The sequence below is a fragment of the Saccostrea echinata genome, unplaced genomic scaffold, assembly GCF_033153115.1.
Source record: "Saccostrea echinata isolate AGI-Se365-2 ecotype Australia unplaced genomic scaffold, CSIRO_AGI_Sech_v1 ptg000054l, whole genome shotgun sequence".
Classification (NCBI taxonomy): Eukaryota; Metazoa; Mollusca; class Bivalvia; order Ostreida; family Ostreidae; genus Saccostrea; species Saccostrea echinata.
Window position 1 is genome coordinate 5970923 of NW_026889803.1, and position 12292 is coordinate 5983214.

The following is a 12292-nucleotide window of genomic DNA, read 5'->3' on the forward strand; positions in this document are numbered from 1 at the left end:
TTCAGAGAAAATTGCATGTTTTTTAGTTCTTTTATTTACATCAATTCTTATATAACGTATAGTGCAAAAAATCTTGAGCTAGTTTTCTAATACAAAATCATATCATGCTTAAAAGCATCGGTATCTAAGGTTAGATTAAAGGAATTTTGACTTCTCTAAAATGTATTGATTTTTGTACTTTTATGGGGTACAAATGTCAATTTTTAACAGCACAGTTTATAAGACTTCAAAGAACCTTGAATCATCTTGAGATGAATTAAATGAGAATTGTTGCATGAAAACATTTCAATTTCAAGCTTCATTTCGAGACTTATAAAATAAAATAGTATTGAATTTTAAGTTATTCTTCCTGGCTGAGTAGTGGATTTCCTCAATTGATTTCCGAATTAATGAGTTGCAGTCGATTTATTTGGTTCAGTATGCCTCAGTCATATTTTAACCTATGATTTTTTTGTTGTTTGATGGACCGAAAAACATGCTCGGTCGACATGAAAATCGAGCAACACACAGCAGCTGTCAAAGAACCGATGATCTTTGACGAAGTAAAAGTTTACAAATCGGTCTATCAAAGTCCCAGTCATCCAGCGCCGGGCCGCTGACTGTTTTCGTTGTCAATTGATAATGAGTTGGGCAACCATTGATAGACTGTTCTCAACTGACCATTGACTAAATGTCTAATTTTTGTGTTGGTTTCTTTTTTTCCCCCTTTTTTTTGGGGGGGGGGGGGTATATTCTTCCACCATTTTGTAAAGTTTGTACGATTGTTTACCTCAGAGGAAGCCCCCCCCCCCCCCCCCCCCGAAAAAATGTGAATAAGGACCATGCCTAGAAAAACTATTTCAGTAGAGGTTAGAGAAAAACTGGCCACTATACCTCCTTAAAAAATGAGAGAAAGTGCAAATATGGAAGCATTCCAGAAAGTCATCACTGGAATTTACACAAGAGGCCCACAGGCCTTCACGGTCACCGGAGTATGATTCAACTTGGTCATGTAATGACAATTTAACCATTAGAAGATGTTTAAGAAAAAAAATTCATATATTCATTTTCACTACTAGTATATGATAAATAGAACCCGGCCCTAATCCAAGAACCCCGATCGAGGGGGCATAAATTTTAAAATTTTGAAAAAAGGCACACATGCTCATTATAACTAAGCGCTTAGTTAGTCTGCTAAAATAAAAGCAGAGAAACAAATTTTTAAAGAATCCCTGCATTTTCACAACATGATCAATCGAGCCCCGCCCTAACTGCAGAACCATAGAGGAAGGGACCATAAATCTCACAGTTTTGGAAAAGGCATCCTTGTTTATCATGGCCATTTACTTAGTTTGTCTGTTAAGTACCCAGAATAGGAAAATAATTTCTATGATATAATACATGTTCATCACATGATCAATAGAACCCTGCCCTTACTGCAGAACCCCTAATAAAGGGGCCAAATTTTGAAAGGGGTACCCTTGCTCATCATAACCATGAATTTAGTTTGCTAAATATTCTAGTGCAGAGAAGAATTTCAGAGAATTAATTCATTTTCACTGTAAGATTAAAAGCGCTACCCTAACTCCAGAATCTCTGACCCAGAATTTATGAATTTCACAGTTTTGGAATAGCAACCTTGCTCATAACTATGCACTTAGTTTGTCTGCTAAATTCCCAGAAGCTGAGAAAGTTTTCAAAGAATTAATGTATTTTCACTATATGATTAGTAGAACCCCACGCTAAACACCAAATCCCTGACCCAGGGGCCATTAATTACAATAGGATCTACAAGAGCTCCACCCAAAATATCAAGACCCCTGATCCTGGGGCAATGAATTTCACAATTTTGATAGAGGGCTTAATGCTTATTTTTGAAGATTGCATTAATTTTGATTGTTTTGTCCCCACCCCTCAGGGGGCAGAGACCATGAAATTCACAATTTTTCCCCTTTGCCCATGGATGCTATATACCAAATTGGTTTAGCGGTTCTGGAGAAGCTTAAAATGTTCAAATGTAAACAGACGACAAACGAAAGCAGATAGCAATATGTCTCCTGAGTGGTGACGTATACTGAAATGTAATGGTTGCTGATGCAGTCAGCCTGGCGAGAAGCGGGTGCTTCTCAAACGATAGACGGTAGATTGTCGATGCAATCGTGTTACTGTAAGCTGACAGTCGGTCAATAAATTACAATTGCTCAATAGATCGGCGGACTTATGCCCGACTTTCGGCCGATCATCGGTGTCTGTCATTCGATGTTTAGGAGCCTCAAACATCTAAAAAGTTGGCTGACTCACCGGACTGTCTGTCGATTGTCGTGCTGTGAATAGTTGTCAGTCGCTAGACTTTATACAAACGATCATCACAACTCAAGATATCAGACACCGATGGGAAAAAAAATTATAATTTTGGCCCGACGAACACACAAATGGTCGGTTGACAGGAAAAAAATCCGAAAGCGGCCAAGACGACAGCCGACGGTCTCCAGAAAGTGGCATGAAAAGTCCCATTTTTGCCTCCAAAACCATCGGCCACTGGTTGGTTTTGGAAATGTGACAGAGGCATTATCCTCAGGACAAAGGAAATAGGTACATTCTTTTTCTTGCAGAGTCAAATCGGTAACAAGAAACCATAGCATTGCCAAGCATAGAGACAGAAAGAGTCACAGACTTGTTGATAGAAATCTCCTGGTTAGGAATACCGGGAGAAATGTTAACGTCTCCCATGAAAGATGTATATATGTAAGTATAATTTCATTTCTATGAAGCAGTGGACAACTACACTTTACCCACATTTTTTAATTGATTAGTTAAAATATTTAATTGCACATAAAAGCATATCTTGAAATAACTTTTTGCAGAGAAGCTTTAAGACTGGAATAAGTGTCGAAATGCTGTTCTCTTTCCTTAACAGAGATTCCACAGGAAAGCCTGGATTTTTCTCTTGAATTAGTCTATAGAAAGTTAGTACGAGGTCCTACAATGTATGTCTATTTAAAAAGAATTTTGTATCAAGGAAATGGGGATTCCTGTAGTATAAACAACGTACCAGTATGTGTTAAATCTAAAAGATATATTACAGTCAATGGTTCAACTGGCATAAGAAAACCTTGAAAAATCTGCTTCCACATACAAGAATTACGACAAGAAATACAAAGGAATCTGTAAAGGTAGGTGAACCTGCCCTTATTTTAATGCCTACAGACAACATAAAATAGCCGCCAATGGAAAAGTCCTTTTGAAGACTGAGGATTTGAAGAAAAATAAATCGCTTAGACTATCAGATGAAAATGATGATGCTACACTGACTATAGACATGTATGATGTATCCAACAATTGATGGAGAAATATTAAATTTGTCGCTATGATACTTAGCAAATGCGAAACTAAGATATGCTGCCTTTTTAGCTGGAAATCAGTATATGCAGTAGGGCTTAGTAGAATGTCTGTATCCAGAGGGACCCCAAGAAATAACATAGGTGGGATTAAGTGTCTAGGATTAGTAAGCAGAAATGTAGAGTAATGTAATATATATATATATATATATATATATATATATATATATATATATATATATATATATATATATATATACCCCCAAACATTTGGTATGAAACACGTCAATCAAATACGACCCAAGGACAGGTTGTTTTTGCAAACAAGGTCATTATTGCTACCATAGAATTATACATATGTATGTATATATACCAAAGCCCTAACAATTGGTATGAAATGTCAATCAAAATACGACCCTAGGACAGCTGCAGGTTGTTTTTTCAAACAAGGTCATTATTGCTACCAAAGAATTGCGAAATGCTGACTTTGAATGCGAGTATTGAAAGCCTGTTCCTGTTTAAAAATTGATCGTACTCGGAACATGCTCTTGCGTAAGTTGACGATGGAAAAACTTAAGTAAACATGTAAGTCGTTTGTTCTATAGGCCTAGTTTAGTTTTTAGTTGGCCATTGAAACGTTTATAGACAGTAAAACATCCAAATATAAAACAGATGTACCAGACTCTGTAGTGTCTTTTATTTGAATTCACTGCCTTTGAGTCTATGACTCAAGTGCGCTTTTCAGATCAAAGAATGTCCAGCATCCGTCTGTGTGTCTGTACACTTTCCAATTTTCGACTTATTCTCAAGAACCACTGAGCCAATTCCAACCAAACATGCTACAAAGCATCCTTTGGTAAAGGGGATTCAAGTGTATTCAAATGAAGGAATATCCCCTATTTCAAGAAGAAATAATGAAAAATTAATGAAAATTTAGTGACATCTTTTAAAAATCTCCTTTTTAAGAACCACTGTGCCAGAAAATATGAAAATGTTTGTGAAAGTTCCATTACATAGTGTAGCTTCATGTTTGTTCAATCATTACCTCTGGGAGTAGGGTGGAGCCAATAGGAGTTCAAAGTTTAACATAGGAATATAGAAGAAAAAATCTTCTCAAGAACAGCAGAAGATAATGAAAAATTAATAAAAATTTAGTGGCATCTTTTAAAAATCTTCTTTTTAAGAACAAGTGGGCCAGAAAATACGAAAATTTTTGTGAAAGTTCCATTACATAGTGTAGCTTCAAGTTTGTTCAAATCAACACTTCCGGAAGTAGGGTGGAGCCACAATACGAGTTCAAAGTTTAACATAGGAATATAGAGGAAAAATCTTCTCAAGAACAGCAAAACCAGGATTAGTCATATTTATATGGAATCATCCCAGGAGTGTAGATTCAGATTTGTTCAAATCATGGCTGGGGGAGGGGGGGGGGGAGGAAATCAAAGTTTCATAGGAATATATAGGAAAAGATCTTTAAAAATCTTCTTCTCCAGAACAGCAAAGTCTTGATTAATCTTATTAATGGACAAGCGTTCTCTCAGGTAGTGTAGATTCAAATCATGTCCCGGAGAAAGGGGAGGGGGAGCAACAATAGGCGTTCAAAGTTTTACATAGGAATATAAAGAAAAAGACCGTAAAAAAATTCTGATTAAAAGCAAAATCATTATTAGTCATATTTACATGACTATGTAAGCATCCTTTGGTTCAAGTTCAGATCAGGATCCTCAGGAATACATGTAGGCTGAGGCTATAATAGGGGATCAAAGTTTTACAAGAGAGTGTATTTCTAGAGTGGCAAGAGTACTGTTTAATAGGCTTAGGCTACAATAGGAAGATTTTTTGAGAGTGGCAAGACCACACAAAATCATATTTATGGAAAAAACATTCTTTTGTTCTGTGGAATCATTTTTTTTTAAATATGAGCCCTGGGGTTAGGGTAGGACCGATCCATATTTTATAGAATGCATTTGACCGGAAAAAAATCTATCTCCAGGTTGGAAGGACCATGTTGATTGTGTTGCATTCCAATGTTGTGTGAATTAAACATTGATTAAATCATAGCTCCATAGGGCTAGCTTTTGGTCCACAATATGGAGTCAAATTTTTCATAAAACTAAAGAGGGGATTTTTGATTGAAAAATCTGCTGAAGAACAGAGCCAAAGTGACTCTGTGAGCGTTCTGGCCCATGGGCCTCTTGTTATTGAAGATGCAGTTGTCTATGATGTCAATATGTCTTGTCTTTAATTTTTCATGAGGAACAGTTATATAAAGCGTACAAAAGCGCACAAAAACCATACGTTTTGGTGCTTTTGATTTTGTGATTCAAAATTTTCTTAAAGTTCTTTGAAGTATTTTAGTATCAGCATTTGATTTACACCACTTCTTGATTATTTTGTAGAGCAGTGCGTCTAAAGTTTCTCTTCACAACCATGATGAGTAAAGATAGGGGCTTCGAGGACCATTTACTTGATCCTGCAAAGTATCTTTGTAAGGATTTTTATGAAGCGTTTGAATCCAGTATAGGTACAGTAATTCAAATCCACATCCACTATTATTATCATGGTTCGTTTTGGTTCTGTTCACAGTGTCTGATTTCCTCTTTGCATGACTTTCGGCAAGTTGTTCTGGACGCCCGAACTGACGTTTGCCCTGTGGGTTTTCTGGGGGTGTGTCCAATCCATCGCCACTTCCTACGGGATATTTGCTGAGATATTGTTTCTTGGTTTGTTGCTTTCCACATGTTTTTGTTGTTTATCATTTATTTCTGGCCACCTGATGTTTATCATGTGGCGGAGACAGCTGATTGTGAAGGATAAGTTTCAAATCCGCTGTCGTTGATATGAATGTTCAAAGTATTTAAAACCGAAACCAGATTTTGAAGAATTTCATCCTATGTAAGGTAACTGTGAGAAAAAGTTAGAGTTCCAGATTTTTGGATGAAAGCCAAATTCTTCTGAAAATGCGCCTCACAAACAAAGACTATATTGTAACGGGCTTTAACACCTGGACCATAACATATTGTTCAGGTAGTCTGTCTAAGTCTTTAATCACTTCCAGTTTACTGAAAACGAAAGGATAGATGGTTTGCATTTTGCCTTTTAATCGTTTAATTATCTTGAGAGTGCGATGGTTACGGTCCGCACACGGTTTTGTGACAAACACTAGAGAAACAGACAGCAGAACATGTTTCTACACAATATCATATTATAGTCTGACATGATTAATAGGCAAATATTATTATGCATATCAAATTGAGTAATCTCGGTTCACCTGTGATATTCATTTTCAAAAGATTTTAAAACGAAGATTAGCCACAGTGTAGATATAACCTTTTAGCATCGTCGGATACCCACGGCTGATCTCGTGTTTTATTCATCAGATGATGTATGTAAAAGACTAAATCAGCCGTGTGTATCCGATAATGGCATTTTGATTGTGTTTATTTAAATTGTTCTTAACCTGTTCTTTTTTTACAACATAAAATATGTATGGCATGTTTCTGCACGTCTCTTTGTACATATAGTACTAACTTTTTCATGACCTCTATTTTTTTTACAACAAGATTCTAAAGCATGTTTCTGCACGTCTCTTTGTACCTAAGAGGGATGATGTGAAGTGCTTTGATTTTAGTGCTCATACGCATAAAAATAGTCACCGTTCATTAATAGCTATAGGAATTCTTTTAATTCTCATAGCGTAGTACCACCGAAAGGTAAGTGGAAAATTGTTTCCTGATTGTTCCAATTAAATTTTGTGAGACAACATGTGCATAATGTGTTTTAGGGAAGATTTTGCATTCATTAATTTTTGCTCTCGACGTCGTAATGTAAGATACAAGTATTCTAATTAATCATAACAAACACATCATTTACCTTACTAAGCTTTGGTAAATTACTTTAAAACTGTGAAATTATTTTGAAGTGTGTTTGGTCAAAATTGAAATAAGTACCAACCCCACGCGAAAAGCTGTCTGCGATTTTTGTAATTAAAAAAAACTATGTGCAGTGAAAACTAAGATATCGCCAGTAGTGTATGCTACGCATGATTCATATTCATTTCATTATGCATTATTTTTAGCATGCATGTTTTGATGATTAACTTTTTGGCTCACCTGAGCCGAAGGCTCAAGTGAGCTTTTCTGATCAAAGAGTGTCCGGTGTCCGTCTGTAGTCCGTAAACTTTTCACATTTTCGTCTTCCTCTCAAGAACCACTGGGCCAATTTCAACCACACTTGCCACAAAGCATCCTTGGGTGAAGCGGATTTAAGTTTGTTCACAGGAAGTGCCGCGCCCTCTTTCAAGGGGAGACAATTAAGAATTCGTGAAAATTTGGTGGCATTTAAAACTCTTCTTCTCAAGAACCATTGGGCAAGAAAAGATGAAACTTATGTGAAAGCTTCATTTCATACTCTAGATTCAAGTTTGTTCATATCATGACCCCCGGGGGTAGGGCGGGACCGCAAGAAGGGGTCGAAATTTTACATATAAATAATAGGAAATGTCTTTAAAATCTTCTTCTCTAGAACAGCAAAGTCATGATTAGTCATATTATAATAGAAATATCCTCATGTATTGTAGATTCAAGTTTGTTCAAATCATGACCCCTGAGGGTAGGGCGGGGCCACAACAGTGGGTCAAAGTTTTACATAGGAATATATAGATGTAATGGTCAAGGGACATTTGAGTAAATCGCATTGAAGACCTCTAATAATGGAATGACCTGACAACCCTTGGAATGGACTAGCCAAACCAAAGGGCTTTGGAAAAGTCAGGCATTCAGAAACTAGCTGAAGAAGTTGGATTTTGAATCAGCAATAAAGAAGGTATTCCATACCTAATAGCAACAGATTCAATTAAATTGAATACGTAACAGATGTGAAGGTGTTGAATACTCAGTGTATATAGACATAATTCAAATTTATTACAATTAGCATGTACTGGCGGGATGTGTCCTAATTTATGACCTTGAATTTTGGTAAGAGTTATCTCCCTCTGTTTAATTAATTAAAAAAAATCAATTTTAGAAAAAAACTTACCTGGTAAAAGAAATCGTTTTCAATATTGTCATTCTATTTCTAATGTTTAATGCATCTTTCCACCGCAGTATTTATTGATATTCTTATTATTTGAATTTTTTTTTTTAAAATTCGCTTGTCCCCATAGACTTCAATGCAATCTTTGTTAATTAATTACTGCTAAGTTAATTACATTTTGGAAACTTTTTCTTGGTAAATCATTTTCTACTGTAAAATGCCTTTACATAAGAAATGTCTGTAAAATCTTCTTCTCAAGAACAATAAAGCCATTATTAGTCATATTTATGCAGAAGCAACCTTAGGTATTGTAGAACCAAGCTTGTTCAAATCATGGGGGCACAACAGAGGGTCAAAGTTTTGCATAAGAAAATAGAAGAATGATTGTTTGATTTGTTTTACATCCCGTTCGAGAATTTTTCACTCATAAAAGGACTTCACCATATACCGGTGAAGGGCTTCAAACTTAGACCTTTACTCGGCACTCAGGGCCATTGAGTTGTGAGGGTTCTTTATCGTGCCAACGCCTACCGTGACACGGGGCCTGGGTTTTTAAGGTTTCATCCGAAGGACCCGCAACTTTCACTTCAAAGTGTCGAGCGCTTGGCGAAGGAACAGTTGCTACCTATTTTTTATCGACTTGGGTCAGTCGCGGCCGTGATTTGAACACACGACCTTCCGATCACGGAGCAAGTGCTCTACGACTGAACTACTATGACCTTGGAAACATAGGGAAAATCTTTAAAATTCTTCTGTATAGTACAGCAAAGCCATGATTAGTAATATTGATATGGAAGCATCCTGAGGTAGTGTAACCCCCCTTCAATACTGAACTGATTTCTGCTTCTCCCTGAGCTCAAGGGAGTGATGTGGCCCATGGACCTCTTGTTTAAATTGTACATTTTCAATTAACAGTATTATAAAAATAATGTAAAAACTGGTTCAAATACATAATATACAAACAACATAATTGTGATGCTGAAAGTTCCAAAATATTTGCTTCTTTATAAATATGTTTGAATTGTGAATATCAGGGAAACCATTTTACATTAGAAGTACAATAAGGAAAAAGCCTGAATATACATACATGAGAAAGAGTTATTGCCCTTAGCAACACTTTTTAAAGATTGAATAATTGATTAAATAAAAGAAAATATTCAAATTTTTTTTATTCTTTTACTAAGCAATATTTGTTATTACAACCATTGAAAGACATTCTTCTAAAAGATATGTGTCAATTGGGTATGGATTTAAGGATGTACAATACACCTACCCCAAAAATTTCCTGTCGTTTCATTTTCGTTATTTTTGTATATCTTATACATGACGATATCTACTATGTGTATGTACATTTTGGTCAAAATCGTTCGAGCCGAATTTGGACAGGAAGTTCCTAAAATTACCCCCCTTTGGCTGATCACGAGTACAAAAAAATTTCAACCAACTAACTATAAAATCCCTTATTTTAAAATATTTAACGTTAGCCTAGCTGTGAAAATTTGCCGAATCGTTCGTTTAACTATTAAACACACAAACAAAGTGAATTTGTAGAGGTACACTTCGAGAAAAACGATTTTGAAGAATTTAAACTGAAAAACTATGGTTCATTTTTGCATTGAAAATGGGTGATTTTCAAATGAAATATTTTTTAAAAGAAAAAATCTGTCGTTTAATTTTGAAAGAAATAATTACTTCTTGTAACTGGTGATCAAAATGTTCTTGATAATTTTTTGAAAATTTTTTAAACGACGCGTTTTGAATTTATAGCGGAAAATATCTCCTCCCCCTCTCTCCGTAAGTTAAGGTTCTCACAGCGTCTTTCAGACTTGAGACGAAAGCAGTGCTATGAATCTACAAATACAGATAAAAATTCCCAGCTGGAAAATATCTTTTACTTTAAAAATGTAATGTACGTTATATTTATCACAAATATAAAACTTTACATCTGCATTTAAATGAAGATGAATAAGCAATTTATGAAATTTTAAGACCCCCCCCTCCTCCATTATTCTCTGCAATGCAGGACATTCGAGCTTGAACATCGGTTACGTCTGCATAATAAATATATATAATTGGAATATTGAACTCCTAAAGTAATTTCCTTCATTCCTGTATACAGAATAAATATTGACTACTAATATTTTTTGTTATTATAAATATTTTTTTTTTTATATTTATATTTAGTAAAACTATTTTTTCTATGGACCACGTGTCCGGTTTGGAGTTCATGCATACAGGTGCAGATTCAAACCTTTATATGACTTCTACTTGCATTGAATATTATTTTTTAAGTGAACCAACAGTGGTGTATGTACAACTCTCTTGTAATGAAAATGGAATATAGGTACGTATAGGTTTTAAATTATTTCTGTTTTCAAACGAGAGTGTGCCCCCCCCCCCCCCGATACTGTATCCTTCTGTTGTTTCAATAAATGGAAATGATGTATTCGTCCATATTAACTTCAGTTGTACCAAACTGTAAATTATTTATCAATATAAAAATTATTCATGTGCGTGAATCATCTACAATGGTATCATCTACATTGGTATCAATCGTTTTGTTTTGAAATGCGAACTGAAACTGTTTACAGTAAAAGATTTTCTCAATGGGGTGCAACCGTTGTATTAATTTCAATAAATAATTTTTCACTGTTGATACTTACTTTAATTTGTATAAACTTCAGTTCTTGTGTTCCTTGCAACACACTGTAAATGTATCTGTGTATTTGTGAGGGACCCCCCCCCCCCCCATAATTCTTCGGAAAACAGGAGGAATAACTCAGCTCAGGGGAGGAAAGACATACACCTCTACATTTTTAGAGTTGTTTCTCTTTGATCAGTGACCTTCTGAAAACGGTTACTCTTTTTCATTTTTTTTTCAAAGAGAAGAAAAGCAAGAAAATGTTTATTTTCGTAATATGATAATATTGAGACATACCGGTAATATTTATTCTCAATGTTATGCGGTCGATTGTAACGGGAAAAAGCAATGTAGAGTAGCATTAGCATTTTTAGATTAAAACATTGCCTTTGTGTATATCATAAATACAATATTAAAGAATTAATTAACTAAATTGAAATTAAAGTAGGAACCTGTCTTTTTTTCTTTTTTATGGAGGGGGAGATTTATTGCAATTGCGCAAATGATCAAGGATAGAATTTGGTATTCCTAAAGAAACCACAATAAAAACCTTTATTCTATTTATTTTACATTAATTACATCGGGATCGTATCGCTCATCATTTTGACGCTTCGTAATTAACGTTAAATTTAACGTTATGTTAAACGTTTTATTGAAATCCCAGGAGTTATCTCCCCCAATGTGTTGTACGTCTTTAAATTAACTAGTGCTAATTGTAACCGGAACCGTTACAGATGTTCCCCAAACGGCTCCCCAATCCCTTATGATGCCCCATTCCCTACAAGCTTCAATAAATTAGACAATACTTTTGTAATATAGATGGACACTTTATTTTTAAGGGTATTTCATTGGAAAACTACTCCGATATAGCCATATGGGTATAAGCCAATCAAATTTCAGCGCATGTGCTTGCACATGTTTTCTACATTTTTCACATTAATTTTCTTATAGTGTCTCACAATACATACATTTGTGTTAAATATCAAAGAATCTCATTGAAAAATAAGAGAGATGTAACCCTTTAAGTATTAGCCAATCAGAATTCAGCATATGAGCATGCATGGCCTTGCATTCAATTTTGATAGTATCATAATGTAGGAGCTCTATGTGCCTGTCCATGTCGTAAATTTCATCCTGTTTTGTTGAAAACCAAGGGAGTTATAGACATTTAAAGTTTCAACCAATCAGATTGCAGCACACCTGCATGCGCGTGTTTTCAAGAAATATCCTATATAACATGTTGTACCACCTTATAGTATATACTTATATTCTAAATTTCAAAGTATTTTGTCAAAAAAAA

General features: G+C 35.2%; 1 protein-coding gene across 1 annotated transcript in view; it reads left to right on the forward strand.

The window, feature by feature from the left end:
* The first annotated feature begins 6926 nt into the window (after positions 1–6926).
* LOC133171800 (sodium- and chloride-dependent glycine transporter 2-like) overlaps positions 6927–12292 on the forward strand; it is a 45721-nt gene continuing 40355 nt past the window's right edge. The window contains exon 1 of the mRNA XM_061306603.1: positions 6927–7030. The gene's annotated coding sequence lies outside the window, so the exon portion shown is untranslated. The remainder of the gene's footprint in view (positions 7031–12292) is intronic.